Source organism: Phyllobates terribilis, unplaced genomic scaffold (genome assembly GCF_046119375.1).
Source record: "Phyllobates terribilis strain yellow unplaced genomic scaffold, ASM4611937v1 Scaffold_11__3_contigs__length_659146591, whole genome shotgun sequence".
In the NCBI taxonomy this organism is placed as follows: Eukaryota; Metazoa; Chordata; class Amphibia; order Anura; family Dendrobatidae; genus Phyllobates; species Phyllobates terribilis.
Window position 1 is genome coordinate 332626934 of NW_027362771.1, and position 20634 is coordinate 332647567.

A 20634-nucleotide genomic window follows, 5' to 3' on the forward strand; every position below is an offset into this window, starting at 1 on the left:
GGCGAAACATCATCAGGGCGCGGTAGGCTTAACTTCACCAGGGCGCGATAGGCCAGACATCATCAGGGCGAAATAGTCCAAACATCAAAAGGGCGCGATAGACCAATCATGATCAGGGCGCATTAGGCCAAACATGATCAGGGCGCGGTAGGCCAAGCATCATCAAGGCGCGATAGGCCAAACATCATCAGGGCACGAGAAGCCAAACATCATCAGTGCACTGTAGGCGAAACATCATCATGGCACGGTAGGCGAAACATCATCAGGGCGCGGTAGGCCAAACTTCATCAGGTCGCGATAGGCCAATCATCATCAGGGCGCGAACATCATTAGGGCGCGATAGGCCAAACATCATCAGGGAGCGATAGGAAAGCATCATCAGGGTGCGATATGCCGAATATCATTAGGGTGCGAGCGGACAAACACCATCAGGGCACTGTAGGCAAAACATCATCAGGGCGAGGTAGGCCAAACATCATCTGTGCACGGTAGGCCAAACATCATCAGGGCGCGGTAGGCCAAACTTCATCAGGGTGCGATAGGCCAGACATCATCAGGGCGCGAACATCATCAGAGTGCGATAGGTCGAACATCATCAGGGCGCGATAGACCAAGCATCATAAGGGCGCGATAGGCCAAGCATCATAAGGGCGCGATAGCTCAAACATCATCCGGGCGCTATAGGAAAAGCGTCATAAGGGCTTGATAGGGAAACATCATCTGGGCGCTATAGCCTAAAAATAATCAGGGCTCGATAGGCCAAACATGATCAGTGAGCGACAGGCAAAACATGATCAGAGAGCGATAGCCAAAACATGATCATGGCGCGATAGGCCAAACATGATCAGGGCGCGATAAGTCAAATATGATGAGGGCGCGATAAGCCAAGCAGGAACAGGGAGCGATAGGCCGAACCTGATCAGGGCGCGATAGTCCAAACATGATCAGGGCGCAAAAGGCCAAACATGATCAGGGCGCGATAGAACGAACATCATCAGGGCGTGATAGGCCAAACATTATCAGGGCGCGTTAGGCCAAACATGATCAGGGCGCGATAGGCCAAACATCATCAAGGCTCGATAGGCCAAACATCATCAGGGCGCGAGAAGCCAAACATCATCAGTTCACTGTAGGCGATACATCATCATGGCACGGTAGGCGAAACATCATAAGGGCGCGGTAAGCCAAACTTCATCAGGTCGCGATAGGCCAAGCATCATAAGGGCGCGATAGGCCAAGCATCATAAGGGCGCGATAGGCCAAGCATCATAAGGGCGCAATAGCCCAAACATCATCCGGGCGCTATAGGAAAAGCATCATCTGGGCGCTATAGCCCAAAAATGATCAGGGCTCGATAGGCCAAACATGATCAGAGAGCGATAGGCAAAACATGATCAGAGAGTGATAGCCAAAACATGATCATGGCGCGATAGGCCAAACATGATCATGACGCGATAAGCCAAATATGATGAGGGCGCGATAAGCCAAGCATGAACAGGGAGCCATAGGCCAAACCTGATCAGGGCGCGATAGTCTGAACCTGATCAGGGCACGAAAGACCGAACATGATCAGGGCACGATGGACCAAACATCATCAGGGCGTGATAGGCCAAACATTATCAGGGCGCGATAGGAAAAGCATCATCAGGATGCGATAGACCAAACATCATCAGGGCGCGAGAGGCCAAACATGATCAGGTCTCGATAAGCCAAACATGATCAGGGTGCGATAGGCCAAACATAATCAGGGCGCGAAAGGCAGAACATGATCAGGGCGCGAAAGGCAGGACATGATCTGGGCGCGAAAGGCAGGACATCATCAGGGCGCGATAGGCCGAACATGATTATGGTGCGATAGGCTGAACATCATCAGAGCGCGATAACTCAAACATCATGAGGGCGCGATAGGCCGAACATCATCAGGGCGCGATAGGCCGAACATCATAAGGGCGTGATAGGCCGAACGTCATCAGGGCGCGAAAGGTCAAAAATCATCAGGGTGCGATAGGCCAAACATCATCAGGGCAAGATTGGGAAAGCATCATCAGGGTGCGATTGAAAAAACCTCATCAGGGCGCGATAGGCCAAACATCATCAGGGCAAGATTGGAAAAGCATCATCAGGGCGCGAGAGGGCAAAACTCATCAGGGCGCGATAGGCCAAACATGATCATGAGGCAATAGGCCAAACATGATCAGGGCGCGATAGGCCAAACATCATCATGGCGCGATAGGCCAAACATCATTACGGCGCGAGAGGGCAAACCTCATCAGGGCGCGAGAGGGAAAACATCATCAGGGCGAAATAGTACAAACATCATCAGGGCGCGATAGGCCAAACATGATCAGGGCGCGTTAGGCCAAACATGATCACGAGGCAATAGGCCAAACATGATCAGGGCGCGATAGGCCAAACATCATCATGGCGCGATAGGCCAAACATCATTATGGCGCGAGAGGCCAAACATCATTAGGGCGCGGTAGGCGAAACATCATCAGGGCGCGGTAGGCCAAACTTCATCAGGGCGCGATAGGCCAGACATCATCAGGGTGCGATAGGAAAAGCATCATCAGGGTGCGATATGCCAAACATCATTAGGACGCGAGTGGCTAAACATGATCAGGGCGCGTTAGGCCAAACATGATCACGAGGCAATAGGCCAAACATGATCAGGGCGCGATAAGCCAAACATCATCATGGCGCGAGATGCCAAACATCATTAGGGCACTGTAGGCGAAACATTATCAAGGCGAGGTAGGCCAAACATCATCAGGGCGCGGTAGGCCAAACTTCATCAGGGCGCGATAGGCCAGACATCATCAGGGCGCGATAGCCCAAACATCATCAGGGCGCTATAGGAAAAGCATCATCAGGGTTTGATAGACCAAACATCCTCTGGGCGCTATAACCCAAACATGATGAGGGCTCGATAGGCCAAACATGATCAGAGAGCGATAGGCAAAACATGATCATGGCGCGATAGGCCAAACCTGATCAGGGCGCGATAGGCCGAACATGATCAAGGCACGATAGTCCGAACATCATCAGGGCGAGATAGACCGAACATCATCAGGGCGCGATAAGCCAAACATCATCAGGGCGCGAAAGTCCAAACATCATCAAGGCGCGATAGGCCAAACATTATCAGGGTGCGATAGGAAAAGGATCATCAGGATGCGATAGGCCAAACATCATCAGGGCACGAGAGGCCAAATATCATCAGGGCGAGGTAGACCAAACATCATCAGGGTGTGGTAGGCGAAACATCATCAGGGCACGTTAAGCCAAACATGATGAGGGCGCGATAAGTTATGCATGAACAGGGCATGATAGGCCATTTATGATCAGGGCATGATAGGCCGAACAGGATCAGGGCGCGATGGGCCAAACTTCATCAGGTCGCGATAGCCCAAACATGATCAGGGTTTGATAATCCAAACATGGTCAGGGCGAGATAGGCCAAAAATGATAAAGGCACGATTGGCCAAACATAAACAGAGCTCGATAGGCCATTTATGATCAGGGCACAATAGTCAGAATATGATCAGGGCGCGGTAGGCTGAATATGATTATGGTGCGATAGGCCGAACATCATCAGAGCGCGATAGGCCAAATATGATCAGGACTCGATAGGCCAAACATGATCAGGGCGCGATAGGCCAAACATAATCGGGGCGCAAAAGGCAGGACATCATCAGAGCGCCATAGGCCAAACATGATCAGGACTCGATAGGTCAAACATGATCTGGGCACGATAGGCCGAACATGATCAGGGTGCGATAGTCCGAACATCATCAGGGCACGACAGGCCAAACATCAGAGCACGATAGGCCAAACAGCAACACAGAGCCGTAGGCCGAACATCATCATGACTCAATAGGCCGAACTTCATCAGGGCGCGATAGGCCAGACATCATCAGGGCGCGATAGCCCAAACATCATCAGGGCGCTATAGGAAAAGCATCATCAGGGTTTGATAGACCAAACATCCTCTGGGCGCTATAACCCAAACATGATGAGGGCTCGATAGGCCAAACATGATCAGAGAGCGATAGGCAAAACATGATCAGAGAGCGATAGGCAAAACATGATCATGGCGCGATAGGCCGAACCTGATCAGGGCGCGATAGGCCGAACATGATCAAGGCACGATAGTCCGAACATCATCAGGGCGAGATAGACCGAACATCATCAGGGCGCGATAAGCCAAACATCATCAGGGCGCGAAAGGTCGAAAATCATCAGGGCGCGAAAGTCCAAACATCATCAAGGCGCGATAGGCCAAACATTATCAGGGTGCGATAGGAAAAGGATCATCAGGATGCGATAGGCCAAACATCATCAGGGCACGAGAGGCCAAATATCATCAGGGCGAGGTAGACCAAACATCATCAGGGTGTGTTAGGCGAAACATCATCAGGGCACGTTAAGCCAAACATGATGAGGGCGCGATAAGTTATGCATGAACAGGGCATGATAGGCCATTTATGATTAGGGCATGATAGGCCGAACAGGATCAGGGCGCGATGGGCCAAACTTCATCAGGTCGCGATAGCCCAAACATGATCAGGGTTTGATAATCCAAACATGGTCAGGGCGAGATAGGCCAAAAATGATAAAGGCACGATTGGCCAAACATAAACAGGGCTCGATAGGCCATTTATGATCAGGGCACAATAGTCAGAATATGATCAGGGCGCGGTAGGCTGAATATGATTATGGTGCGATAGGCCGAACATCATCAGAGCGCGATAGGCCAAATATGATCAGGACTCGATAGGCCAAACATGATCAGGGCGCGATAGGCCAAACATAATCGGGGCGCAAAAGGCAGGACATCATCAGAGCGCCATAGGCCAAACATGATCAGGACTCGATAGGCCAAACATGATCAGGGCACGATAGGCCGAACATTATCAGGGTGCGATAGTTCGAACATCATCAGGGCACGACAGGCCAAACATCAGAGCACGATAGGCCAAACAGCAACACAGAGCCGTAGGCCGAACATCATCATGACTCAATAGGCCGAACATCATCAGGGCGGGATAGACAGAACATCATCCGGGCAAGTTAGGCTGACCATCATCAGGGCGCGATAGACCGAACATCATCAGGGCGTGATAGGCCGAACATCATCAGGGCGCGATAGCCCTAACATCGTCTGGGCGCGAAAGGCCGAAAATCATCAGGGCGCGATAGGCCTAACATCATCAGGGAGCGATAGGCCAAACATGAACAGGGCGCGATAGGCCAAAATTCATCAGGTCGCGATAGCCCAAACATGATCAGGGTTTGATAATCCAAACATCATCAGGGCGCGATAAGCCAAACATGATCAGGGCACGATAGGCCAAAAATGATAAAGGCACGATTGGCCAAACATGAACAGGGCGCGATAGGCCATTTATGATCAGGGCACAATAGGCCAAATATGATCAGGGAGCGATAGACCAAACATAATCGGGGCGCAAAAGGCAGGAAATCATCAGAGCGCGATAGGCCAAACATGATCAGGACTCGATAGACCCAACATGATCAGGGAGCGATAGGCCAAACATAATCAGGGCACGATAGGCCGAACATGATCAGGGTGCAATAGTCCGAACATCATCAGGGCACGACAGGCCAAACATCAGAGCACGTTAGGGCAAACAGCAACACAGAGCCGTAGGCCGAACGTCATCATGGCGCAATAGGTCGAACATCATCAGGGCGAGATAGACCGAACATCATCCGGGCGAGTTAGGCCAACCAACATCAGGGCGCAATAGACCGAACATCATCAGGGAGCGATAGGCCAAATATCATCAGGGCGCGATAGGTCAAACATCATAAGGGCGCGAAAGGCCGAACATAATTAGGGCGCGATAGGCCGATCATCATCAGGCCGCGATAGGCCAAACATCATCAGGCCACGAGAGGCCAAACATCATAAGGGCGCGAGAGGCCAAACATCATCAGGGCACTGTAGGCCAAACATCATCAGGGAGAGTTAGGCCAATCATCATCAGGGCGCGGTAGGCGAAACATCATCAGGGCGCGGTAGGCTTAACTTCACCAGGGCGCGATAGGCCAGACATCATGAGGGCGAAATAGTCCAAACATCATCAGGGCGCGATAGGCCAATCATGATCAGGGCGCGTTAGGCCAAACATGATCAGGGCGCGATAGGCCGAACATCATCAAGGCGCGATAGGCCAAACATCATCAGGGCGCGAGAAGCCAAACATCATCAGTGCACTGTAGGCGAAACTTCATCTTGGCACTGTAGGCGAAACATCATCATGGCACGGTAAGCGAAACATCATCAGGGCGCGGTAGGCCAAGCTTCATCAGGTCGCGATAGGCCAATCATCATCAGGGCGCGATAGGCCAAACATCATCAGGGAGCGATAGGAAAAGAATCATCAGGGTGCGATATGCCGAATATCATCAGGGCGCGAGCGGACAAACATCATCAGGGCGCTGTAGGCAAAACATCATCAGGGCGAGGTAGGCCAAACATCATCAGGGCGAGGTAGGCCAAACATCATCAGGGCACGGTAGGCCAAACATCATCAGGGCGCGGTAGGCCAAACTTCATCAGGGTGCGATAAACCAGACATCATCAGGGCGCGAACATCATCAGAGCGCGATAGGCCGAACATCATCAGGGCGCGATAGGCCAAGCATCATAAGGGTGCGATAGGCCAAGCATCATAAGGGCGCGATAGCCCAAACATCATCCGAGCGCTATAGGAAAAGCATCATCAGGGCTTGATAGGGAAACATCATCTGGGCGCTATAGCCCAAAAATGATCAGGGCTCGATAGGCCAAACATGATCAGAGAGCGATAGGCAAAACATGATCAGAGAGCGATAGGCAAAACATGGTCATGGCGCGATAGGCCAAACATGATCAGGGCGCGATAAGCCAAATATGATGAGGGCGTGATAAGCCAAGCATGAACAGGGAGCGATAGGCCGAAACCTGATCAGGGCGTGATAGTCCAAACCTGATCAGGGCGCGAAATGCCGAACATGATCAGGGCGCGATAGACCGAACATCATCAGGGCGTGATAGGCCAAACATTATCAGGGCGCGATAGGAAAAGCATCATCAGGATGCGATAGACAAAACATCATCAGGGCGCGAGAGGCCAAATATCATCAGGGCACTGTAGTCAAAACATCATCAGGACGAGGTAGACCAAACAACATCAGGGTGTGGTAGGCGAAACATCATGAGGGAGCGGTAGCCAAACATGATCAGGGTTCGATAGGCCAAACATGATGAGGGCGTGATAAGCCAAGCATGAACAGGGAGCGATAGGCCATTTATGACCAGGGCACGATAAGCCGAACATGATCAGGGTGCGTTAGGCCAAACATGATTACGGTGCGATAGGTCGAACATCATCAGGGCGCGATTGGCTGAACATCATCAGGGAGAGATAGGTCAAACATGATTAGGGTGCGATAGGCCAAACATAATCAGGGCGCGATAGGCCAAACATCATCAGGGTGCGATAGGCCAAACATAATCAGTGCACGATAGGCCGAACATGATCAGGGTGCGATAGTCCGAACATGATCAGGGCACGACAGGCCAAACATCAGAGCACGATAGGCCAAACAGCAACACAGAGCCGTAGGCCGAACATCATCATGGCGCAATAGGCCGAACATCATCATGGCGCAATAGGCCAAACATCATCATGGTTCAATAGGCCGAACATCATCAGGGCGAGATAGACCGAACATCATCCGGGCGAGGTAGGCCGACCATCATCAGGGCGCGATAGACCGAACATCATCAGGGCGCGATAGGCCATACATCATCAGGGAGCGATAGGCCAAACATCATCAGGGCGCGAGAGGCCAAACATCATCAGAGCGCGATAGGCCAAACATGATCAGGGCGCGATAGGCCAAACATAATCGGGGCGCAAAAGGCAGGACATCATCAGAGCGCGATAGGCCAAACATGATCAGGACTCGATAGGCCAAGCATGATCAGGGCGCGATAGGCCAAACATGATCAGAGCGCGATAGGCCAAACATAATCAGGGCGCGATAGGCCGATCATGATCAGGGCGCGACAGGCCAAACAACAGAGCACGACAGACCAAACAGCAACACAGCGCCGTAGGCTGAACATCATCATGGTGCAATAGGCCGAACATCATCAGGGCGAGATAGAGCGAACATCATCCGCCCAAGTTAGGCCGACCATCATCAGGGCGTGATAGACCGAACATCATCAGGGCCCGATAGGCCAAACATCATCAGGGCGCGATAGGCCAAACATCATCAGGGCGCGAAAGGCCGAACATCATCAGGGTGCGATAGGCCGAACATCATCAGGGCGCGATAGACCAAACATCATAAGGAAGCGATAGGCCAATTATCATCAGGGTGCGAGAGGCCAAACATCATTAGGGCGCGAGAAGCCAAACATCATCATGGCACGAGAGGCCAAACATCATCAGGGCGTGAAAGGCCGAAAATCATCAGGCGCGATAGGCCAAAAATCATCAGGGCGCGATAGGCCAAACATCATCAGGGCGCAAATGGCCAAACATCATCAGGGCACGATAGGCCAAACATCATCAGTGCGCGATAGGCCAAACATCATCAGGGCGCGAAAGGCCGAAAATCATCAGGGAGCGATAGGCCAAACATCATCATGGCACGATAGGCCAAACATCATCAGGGCGCGGTAGGCGAAACATCATCAGGGCATGACAGGCCAAACATCATCAGAGCACGATAGGCCAAACAGCAACACAGCGCCATAGGCCGAACATCATAATGGCGCAATAGGCCGAACATCATCAAGGCGAGATAGACCGAACATTTTCCAGGCGCGTTAGGCCGACCATTATCAGGGTGCGATAGACCAAACATCATCAGGGCGCGAAAGGACGAAAATCATCATGGTGTGATAGGCCAAACATCATCAGGGAGTCATATGCCAAAAATCATCAGGGCGAAATAGTCCAAACATCATCAGGGCGCGATAGGCCAAACATGATCAGGGCGCGATAGGCCAAACATGATCACGAGGCAATAGGCCAAACATGATCAGGGCGCGATCGGCCAAACATCATTAGGGCGTGGCAGGCCAAAAATATTCAAGGCACGATAGGACAATCATCATCAGTGCGCAATAGGTCAAACATCATCAGCGCGATAGGCCAAACATCATCAGGGCGCGATAGGAAAAGCATCATCAGGGCTCGTTAGGCCAAACATCATCAGGGCGCGATAGGCTGAACATCATCAGAGCGCGATAGGAAAAGCATAATCAGAGTGTGATAGGCCAAGCATCATCAGGGCGCGATAGTCCAAACATCATCAGGGCGCGATAGGCCAAACATGATCAGGGCGCGATAGGCCAAACATGATCACGAGGCAATAGGCCAAACATGATCAGGGCGCGATCGGCCAAACATCATTAGGGCGTGGCAGGCCAAAAATATTCAAGGCACGATAGGACAAACATCATCAGTGCACAGTAGATCAAACATCATCAGCGCGATAGGCCAAACATCATCAGGGCGCGATAGGAAAAGCATCATCAGGGCTCGTTAGGCCAAACATCATCAGGGCGCAATAGGCTGAACATCATCAGGGCGAGATAGGCCGACCATCATCAGGGCGTGATAGACCGAACATCATCAGGGCGCGATAGGCTGAACATCATCAGGACGCGATAGGCCAAACATCATCAGGGCGCGAAAGGCCGAAAATCATCAGGGCGCGATAGGCCAATCATCATCAGGGAGCGATAGGCCAAACATCATCAGGGCGCGAGAGGCCAAACATCATCAGAGCGCGATAGGCAAACATGATCAGAGCGCGATAGGCCAAACATGATCAGGGCATGTTAAGCCAAACATGATGAGGGCGCGATAAGTTAAGCATGAACAGGGCGTGATAGGCCATTTATGATCAGGGCATGATCGGCCGAACAGGATCAGGGATCGATGGGCCAAACTTCATCAGGTCGCGATAGCCCAAACATGATCAGGGTTTGATAATCCAAACATCATCAGGGCGCGATAGGCCAAACATGATCAGGGCACGATAGGCCAAAGATGATAAAGGCACGATTCGCCAAACATGAACAGGGCGCGATAGGCCTTTTATAATCAGGGCACAATAGGCAGAATGTGATCAGGGCGCGGTAAGCTGAATATGATTATGGTGCGATAGGCCGAACATCATCAGAGCACGATAGGCCAAATATGATCAGGACTCGATAGGCCAAACATGATCAGGGCGCGATAGGCCAAACATAATCAGGGCACAAAAGGCAGGACATCATCAGAGCGCGATAGGCCAAACATGATCAGGACTCGATAGGCCAAACATGATCAGGGCGCGATAGGCCAAACATGATCAGAGCGCGATAGGCCAAACATAATCAGGGTGCGATAGGCCGATCATGATCAGGGCGCCACAGGCCAAACAACAGAGCACGACAGACTAAACAGCAACACAGCGCCGTAGGCTGAACATCATCATGGTGCAATAGGCCGAACATCATCAGGGCGAGATAGACCGAACATCATCCGCCCAAGTTAGGCCGACCATCATCAGGGCCCGATAGGCCAAACATTATCAGGGCGCGATAGGCCAAACATCATCAGGGCGCGAAAGGCCGAACATCATCAGGGTGCGATAGGCCGAACATCATCAGGGCGCGATAGACCAAATATCATAAGGAAGCGATAGGCCAATTATCATCCGGGTGCGAGAGGCCAAACATCATCAGGGCGCGAGAAGCCAAACATCATCATGGCACGAGAGGCCAAACATCATCAGGGCGTGAAAGGCCGAAAATCATCAGGCGCGATAGGCCAAAAATCATCAGGGCGCGATAGGCCAAACATCATCAGGGCGCAAATGGCCAAACATCATCAGGGCACGATAGGCCAAACATCATCAGTGCGCGATAGGCCAAACATCATCAGGGCGCGAAAGGCCGAAAATCATCAGGGAGCGATAGGCCAAACATCATCATGGCACGAGAGGCCAAACATCATCAGGGCGCGAGAGGCCAAACATCATCAGGGCACTGTAGGCCAAACATCATCAGGGCGAGTTATGCCAAACATCATCAGGGCGCGGTAGGCGAAACATCATCAGGGCACGACAGGCCAAACATCATCAGAGCACGACAGGCCAAACAGCAACACAGCGCCGTAGGCCGAACATCATATTGGCGCAATAGGCCGAACATCATCAAGGCGAGATAGACCGAACATTATCCAGGCGCGTTAGGCCGACCATTATCAGGGTGCGATAGACCAAACATCATCAGGGCGTGAAAGGACGAAAATCATCATGGTGTGGTAGGCCAAACATCATCAGGGCGTGATATGCCAAAAATCATCAGGGCGAAATAGTCCAAACATCATCAGGGCGCGATAGGCCAAACATGATCAGGGTGCGATAGGCCAAACATGATCACGAGGCAATAGGCCAAACATGATCAGGGCGCGATCGGCCAAACATCATTAGGGCGTGGCAGGCCAAAAATATTCAAGGCACGATAGGACAATCATCATCAGTGCGCAGTAGGTCAAACATCATCAGCGCGATAGGCCAAACATCATCAGGGCGCGATAGGAAAAGCATCATCAGGGCTCGTTAGGCCAAACATCATCAGGGCGTGATAGGCTGAACATCATCAGAGCGCGATAGGAAAAGCATCATCAGAGTGTGATAGGCCAAGCATCATCAGGGCGCGATAGTCCAAACATCATCAGGGCGCGATAGGCCAAACATGATCAGGGCGCGATAGGCCAAACATGATCACGAGGCAATAGGCCAAACATGATCAGGGCGCGATCGGCCAAACATCATTAGGGCGTGGCAGGCCAAAAATATTCAAGGCACGATAGGACAAACATCATCAGTGCGCAGTAGGTCAAACATCATCAGCGCGATAGGCCAAACATCATCAGGGCGCGATAGGAAAAGCATCATCAGGGCTCGTTAGGCCAAACATCATCAGGGCGCGATTGGCTGAACATCATCAGAGCGCGATAGGAAAAGCATCATCAGAGTGTGATAGGCCAAGCATCATCAGGGCGCGATAGGCCAAACATGAATATGGCGCGATAGGCCGTTTATAATCAAGGCACAATAGGCAGAATGTGATCAGGGCGCGGTAAGCTGAATATGATTATGGTGCGATAGGCCGAACATCATCAGAGCGCGATAGGCCAAATATGATCAGGACTCGATAGGCCAAACATGATCAGGGCGCGATAGGCCAAACATAATCAGGGCGCAAAAGGCAGGACATCATCAGAGTGCGATAGGCCAAATATGATCAGGACTCTATAGGCCAAACATGATCAGGGCGCGATAGGCCAAACATGAGCAGAGCACGATAGGCCAAACATGATCAGGGCACGTTAAGCCAAACATAATGAGGGCGCGATAAGTTAAGCATGAACAGGGCGTGATAGGCCATTTATGATCAGGGCATGATCGGCTGAACAGGATCAGGGGTCAATGGGCCAAACTTGATCAGGTCGCGATAGCCCAAACATGATCAGGGTTTGATAATCCAAACATCATCAGGGCGCGATAGGCCAAACATGATCAGGGCACGATAGGTCAAAAATGATAAAGGCACGATTGGCCAAACATGAACAGGGCGCGATAGGCCTTTTATAATCAGGGCACAATAGGCAGAATGTGATCAGGGCGCGGTAAGCTGAATATGATTATGGTGCGATATTCCGAACATCATCAGAGAGCGATAGGCCAAATATGATCAGGACTCGATAGGCCAAACATGATCAGGGCGTGTTAGGCCAAACATAATCTGGGCGCAAAAGGCAGGACATCATCAGAGCGCGATAGGCCAAACATGATCAGGACTCGATAGGCCAAACCTGATCAGGACTCGATAGGCCAAACATAATCAGGGCACGATAGGCCGAACATGATCAGGGTGCGATAGTCCGAACATCATCAGAGCACGACAGGCCAAACATCAGAGCACGACAGGCCAAACAGCAACACAGAGCCGTAGGCCGAACATCATCATGGCGCAATAGGCTGAACATCATCAGGGCGAGATAGGCCGACCATCATCAGGGCGCGATAGACCGAACATCATCAGGGCGCGATAGGCTGAACATCATCAGGACGCGATAGGCCAAACATCATCAGGGCGCGAAAGGCCGAAAATCATCAGGGCGCGATAGGCCAAACATCATCAGGGAGCGATAGACCAAACATGAGCAGAGCACGATAGGCCAAGCATGATCAGGGTGCGATAGTCCGAACATCATCAGGGCGAGGTAGGCCGACCATCATCAGGGCGCGATAGACCGAAAATCATCAGGGCGCGATAGGCCGAACATCATCAGGACGCGATAGGCCAAACATCATCAGGGCGCGAAAGGCCGAAAATCATCAGGGCGCGATAGGCCAAACATCATCAGGGAGCGATAGGCCAAACCTCATCAGGGCGCTATAGGCCAAACATAATCAGGGCGCGATAGGCCGAACATGATCAGGGTGCGACCGTCCGAACATCATCAGGGCCCGACAGGCCAAACATCAGAGCATGATAGGCCAAACAGCAACACAGCGCCGTATGCCGAACATCATCATGGTGCAATAGGCTGAACATCATCAGGGCGAGATAGACCGAACATCATCCGCCCGAGTTAGGCCGACCATCATCAGGGCGCGATAGACCGAACATCATCAGGGCCCGATAGGCCATACATCATCAGGGCGCGATAGGCCAAACATCATCAGGGCGCGAAAGGCGGAACATCATCAGGGCGCGATAGGCCGAACATCATCAGGACGCGGTAGGCCAAACATCATCAGGGCGCGAAAGGCTGAAAATCATCAGGGCGCGATAGGCCAAACATCATCAGGGAGCGATAGGCCAAACATCATCAGGGTGCGATAGGCCAAACATCATCAGGGCGCGAGAGGCCAAACATCATCAGAGCGCGATAGGCCAAACATGATCAGGACTCGATAGGCCAAACATGATCAGGGCGCGATAGGTCAAACATATTCACGGCGCGATAGGCCGAACATGATCAGGGTGGGATAGTCCGAACATCATCAGGGCGCGATAGGCTGAACATCATCAGGGCGAGATAGACCGAACATCATCCGCCCGAGTTAGGCCGACCATCATCAGGGCGCGATAGACCGAACATCATCAGGGCCCGATAGGCCAAACATCATCAGGGCACAATAGACCAAACATCATCAGGGTGCGAAAGGCCGAACATCATTAGGGCGCGATAGGCCGAACATCATCAGGGTGCGATAGGCCAAACATCATCAGGGCGCGAAAGGCCGAAAATCATTAGGGCACGATAGACCAAACATCATCAGGGAGCGATAGCCAATCATCATCAGGGTGCGAGAGGCCAAACATCATCAGGGCGCGAGAAGCCAAACATCATCATCGCGCGAAAGGCCAAACGTCATCAGGGCGTGAGAGGCCGAAAATCATCAGGGCGTGATAGGCCAAACATCATCAGGGCGTGATAGGCCAAACATCATCAGGGTGCAAAAGGCCAAACATCATCAGGGCACGATAGGCCAAACATCATCAGGGCGCGATAGGCCAAACATCATCAGGGCGAGAAAGGCCAATTATCATCAGGGCGCGATAGGCCAAACATCATCAGGGAGCGATAGGCCAAACAGCATCAGGCCAGGAGAGGCCAAACATCATCATGGCGCGAGATGCCAAGCATCATCAGGGCACTGTAGGCCAACCATCATCAGAGCGAGTTAGGCCAAACATCATCAGGGCGCGGTAGGCTTAACTTCACCAGGGCGCGATAGGCCAGACATCAGGGCGAAATAGTCCAAATATCATTAGGGCGCGATAGGCCAAACATGATCAGGGCGCGTTAGGCCAAACATGATCAGGGCGAAATAGTCCAAACATCATCAGGGCGCGATAGGCCAAACATGATCAAGGCGCGTTAGGCCAAACATGATCAGGGCGCGATAGGCCAAACATCATCAAGGGGCGATAGGCCAAACATCATCAGGGCGCGAGAAGCCAAACATCATTAGTGCACTGTAGGTGAAACATCATCATGGTGCGGTAGGCGAAACATCATCAGGGCGCGGTAGCCAAACTTCATCAGGTCGCGATAGGCCAGACATCATCAGGGCGCGAACATCATCAGGGCGCGATAGGCCGAACATCATCAGGGAGCGATAGGAAAAGCATCATGAGGGTGCGATATGCCGAATATCATCAGGGCGCGAGCGGACATACATCATCAGGGCACTGTAGGCAAAACATCATCACGGCGAGGTTGGCCAAACATCATCAGGGCACGGTAGGCCAAACATCATCAGGGTGCGGTAGACCAAACTTCATCAGGGTGCGATAGGCCAGACATCATCAGAGTGCGAACATAGTCAGAGCGCGATGGGCCGAACATCATCAGGGCGCGATAGGCCAAGCATCATAAGGGCGCGATAAGCCAAGCATCATAAAGGCGCGATAGCCCAAACATCATCAGGGCGCTATAGGAAAAGCATCATCAGGGCTTGATAGGGAAACATCATCTGGGAGCTATAGCCCAAAAATTATCAGGACTCGATAGGCCAAACATAATCATAGAGCGATAGGCAAAACATGATCAGAGAGCGATAGCCAAAACATGATCATGGCGCGATAGGCCAAACATGATCAAGGCGTGATAAGCCAAATGTGATGAGGGCGCGATAAGCCAAGCATGAACAGGGAGCGATAGGCCAAACCTGATCAGGGTGCGATAGTCCAAACCTGATCAGGGCGCGATAGGCCGAATATGATCAGGGCGCGATAGACCGAACATCATCAGGGCACGAAAGGCCGAATAATCATCAGAGCTCGAAAAGCCAAACATCATCAGGGAGCGATAGGCCAAACATCATCAGGGCGCGAGAGGCCAAACATAATCAGGGCACGATAGGCCAAACATGATCAGGGTGCGATAGTCCGAACATCATCAGGGCGAGGTAGGCCGACCATCATCAGGGCGCGATAGACCGAAAATCATCAGGGCGCGATAGGCCGAACATCATCAGGACGCGATAGGCCAAACATCATCAGGGCGCGATAGGCCGAACATCATCAGGACGCGATAGGCCAAACATCATCAGGGCGCGAAAGGTCGAAAATCATCAGGGCGCGATAGGCCAAACATCATCAGGGAGCGATAGGCCAAACATCATCAGGGCGCGAGAGGCCAAACATCATCAGAGCGCGATTGGCAAAACATGATCAGAACTCGATAGGCCAAACATGATCAGGGAGCGATAGGCCGAACATGATCAGTGTGCGATAGTCCGAACATCATTAGGGCCCGACAGGCCAAACATCAGAGCACGATAGGCCAAACATCAACACAGCGCCGTAGGCCGAACATCATCATGGTGCAATAGGCTGAACATCATCAGGGCGAGATAGACCGAACATCATCCGCCCGAGTTAGGCCTACCATAATCAGGACGCGATAGACAGAACATCATCAGGGCCCGATAGGCCAAACATCATCAGGGCGCGATAGGTCAAACATCATCAGGGCGCGAAAGGCGGAACATCATCAGGGCGCGATAGGCCGAACATCATCAGGACGCGGTAGGCCAAACATCATCAGGGAGCGAAAGGCCGAAAATCATCAGGGCGCGATAGGCCAAACATCATCAGGGAGCGATAGGCCAAACATCATCAGGGTGCGATAGGCCAAACATCATCAGGGCGCGAGAGGCCAAACATCATCAGAGCGCGATAGGCCAAACATGATCAGGACTCGATAGGCCAAACATGATCAGGGCGCGATAGGTCAAACATATTCAGGGCGCGATAGGCCGAACATGATCAGGTGCGATAGTCCGAACATCATCAGGGCGCGACAGGCCAAACATCAGAGCACGATAGGCCAAAGAGCAACACAGCGCCGTAGGCCGAACATCATCATGGTGCAATAGGCCGAATATCATCAGGGAGAGATAGGTCAAACATGATTAGGGCACAATAGGCCAAACATCATCAGGGAGCGAAATGCCAAACATCATCAGGGCGCGATAGGCGAAATATTATCAGGACGCGATAGGCCAAACATCATCAGGGCGCGAAAGGCCAAAAATCATCAGGGCGCGATAGGCCAAACATCACCAGGCCGCGAGAGGCCAAACATCATCAGGGCGTGAACGGCCAAACATCATCAGGGCACTGTAGGCGAAACATCTTCAGGACGAGGTAGACCAAACATCATCAGGGTGTGGTAGGCGAAACATCATCAGGGCGTGGTAGCCAAACATGATCAGGGTTCGATAGGCCAAACATGATGAGGGCGTGATAAGCCAAGCATGAACAGGGAGCGATAAGCCATTTATGACCATGGCACGATAGGCCGATCATGATCAGGGCGCTTTAGGCCAAACATGATTAGGGTGCGATAGGTCGAACATCATCAGGGCGCGATTGGCCGAACATCATCAGGGAGAGATAGGTCAAACATGATTAGGGCGCGATAGGCCAAACATCATCAGGGAGCGATAGGCCGAACATCATCATAGCGAGATGGGCCAAACTTCATCAGGGCGCAATATCCCAAACATGATCAGGGTTCGATAATCCAAACATGATCAGGGCGCGATAGGCCAAACATGATCAGGGCGCGATAGGCCAAACATGAACAGGGCGCGATAGGCCATTTATGATCAGGGCACAATAGGCAGAACGTGATCAGGGCTCGGTAGGCAGAACATGATCAGGGCACGATAGGCCAATCATAATCAGGGTGCGAAAGGCAGGACATGATCAGGGCGCGAAAGGCAGGACATGATCAGGGCGCGATAGTCCGAACATGATTATGGTGCGATAGACCAAACATCATCAGAGCGCGATAGGCCAAACATGACAAGGGAGCGATAAGCCAAACATGATCAGGGAGCGATAGTCCGAACATCATCAGGGCACGACAGGCCAAACATCATCAGAGAATGATAGGCCAAACAGCAACACAGCGCCATTGGCCGAACATCATCAGGGCGAGATAGACCGAACATTATCCAGGCGCGTTAGACCGACCATTATCAGGGCGCGAAAAGACGAAAATCATCATGGCGTGATAGGCCTAACATGATCAGGGCGCGATAGGCCAAACATGATCACGAGGCAATAGGCCAAACATAATCAGGGCGCGATAAGCCAAACATGATGAGGGCGCGATATGTCAAGCATGAACAGGGCGAGATAGGCCATTTATGATCAGGGCGCGATAGGCCAAACATGATTAGGGCGCGATAAGCCAAATATCATCAGGTTGCGATAGGCCGAAGATCATCAGGGCGAGATAGGCCAAACATGATCAGGGCGCGATAGGCCTAAAATGATGAGGGCACATTAGGCCAAACATGAACAGGGCGCGATAGGCCGAACAGGATTATGGTGCGATAGACTGAACATCATCAGAGCGCGATAGGCCAAATATGATCAGGACTCGATAGGCCAAACATGATCAGGGAGCGACAGGCCAAATATGATCAGGACTCGATAGGCCAAACATGATCAGGGAGCGATAGGCCAAATATGATCAGGGCGCGATAAGCCGAACCTGATCAGGGTGCGATAAGCCGAACCTGATCAGGGTGCGATAGTCCGAACATCATCAGGGAACTATAGGCCAAACATCGTCAGGGCACGATAGGCCAAATATCATCAGAGCGTGGTAGGCCGAACATCATCAAGGCGTGATAGGCCGAAGATTATCAGGGCGTCCTAGGCCGAAAATCATCAGTGCGCGAAAGGCTGAAAATCATCAGGCCGCGATAGGCCAAACATCGTCAGGGCGCGATAGGCCAAATATCATCAAGGCACGATAGGAAAAGCATCATCAGGGTGCGATAGACCAAACATCATCAGGGCGCGAGAGGCCATCATCAGGACACTGTAGGCCAAACATCATCAGGGCGAGGTAGGCCAAACATCATCAGGGCGTGCTAGGCGAAACATCATCAGGGCGCGATAGGCCAAACATCATCAGGGCGTGCTAGGCGAAACATCATCAGGGCGCGATAGGCCAAACATCATCAGGGCGCGATAGCCCAAACATAAGGGCTCGATAGGCCAAACATGATCAGAGAGCGATAGGCCAAACATGATCAGGGTGCGATAAGCTAAACATGATGAGGGCGTGATAAGTCAAACATGAACAGGGCGCGATAGGCCATTTATGATCAGGGCGCGATAGGCCAACTATGATTAGGGCGAGATAAGCCAAATATCATCAGGTTGCGATAGGCCAAAGATCATCAGGGCGAGATAGGCCAAACATGACCAGGGCGCGATAGACATAAAATGATGAGGGCGCATTAGGCCAATCATGAACAGGGCGCGATAGGCCGAACAGGATTATGGTGCGATAGGTTGAACATCATCACAGCGCGATAGGCCAAATATGATCAGGACTCGATATGCCAAACATGATCAGGGAGCGATAGGCCAAATATGATCAGGGCGCGATAGGCCGAACCTGATCAGGGCGCGATAAGCCGAATATGATCAGGGCGCGATAGTCCGAACATCATCAGGGCACGATAGGCCAAACATTGTCAGGGCACGATAGGCCAAATATCATCAGAGCGTGGTAGGCCGAACATCATCAGGGCGAAGTAGGCCAAACATCATCAAGGCATGATAGGCCGAAGATTTTCAGGGCGTGATAGACAGAAAATCATCAGGGCGCGAAAGGCTGAAAATCATCAGGGCGCGATAGGCTGAAAATCATCAGGGCGCGATAGGCCAAACATCATCAGGGCGCGATAGGCCAAACATCATCAAGGCACGATAGGAAAAGCATCATCAGGGTGCGATAGACCAAACATCATCAGGGCGAGGTAGGCCAAACATCATCAGGGCGTGCTAGGCCAAACATCATCTGGATGCGATAGGCCAAACATCATCAGGGCGCGATAGCCCAAACATGATAAGGGCTCGATTGGCCAAACATGCTCAGAGAGCGATAGGCCAAACATGATCAGGGCGCGATAAGCCAAACATGATTAGGGCGCGATAAGTCAAGCATGAACAGGGCGAGATAGGCCATTTATGATCAGGGCGCGATAGGCCAAACATGTTTAGGGCGCGATAAGCCAGATATCATCAGGTTGCGATAGGCCGAAGATCATCAGGGCGAGATAGGCCAAACATGATCAGGGCGCGATAGGCCTAAAATGATGAGGGCACATTAGGCCAAACATGAACAGGGCGCGATAGGCCGAACAGGATTATGTTGCGATAGACCGAACATCATCAGAGCGCGATAGGCCAAATATGATCAGGACTCGATAGGCCAAACATGATCAGGGAGCGATAGGCCAAATATGATCAGGGCGCGATAAGCCGAACCTGATCAGGGTGCGATAAGCCGAACCTGATCAGGGTGCGATAGTCCGAACATCATCAGGGCACTATAGGCCAAACATCGTCAGGGCACGATAGGCCAAATATCATCAGAGCGTGGTAGGCCGAACATCATCAAGGCGTGATAGGCCGAAGATTATCAGGGCGTCCTAGGCCGAAAATCATCAGGGCGCGAAAGGCTGAAAATCATCAGGCCGCGATAGGCCAAA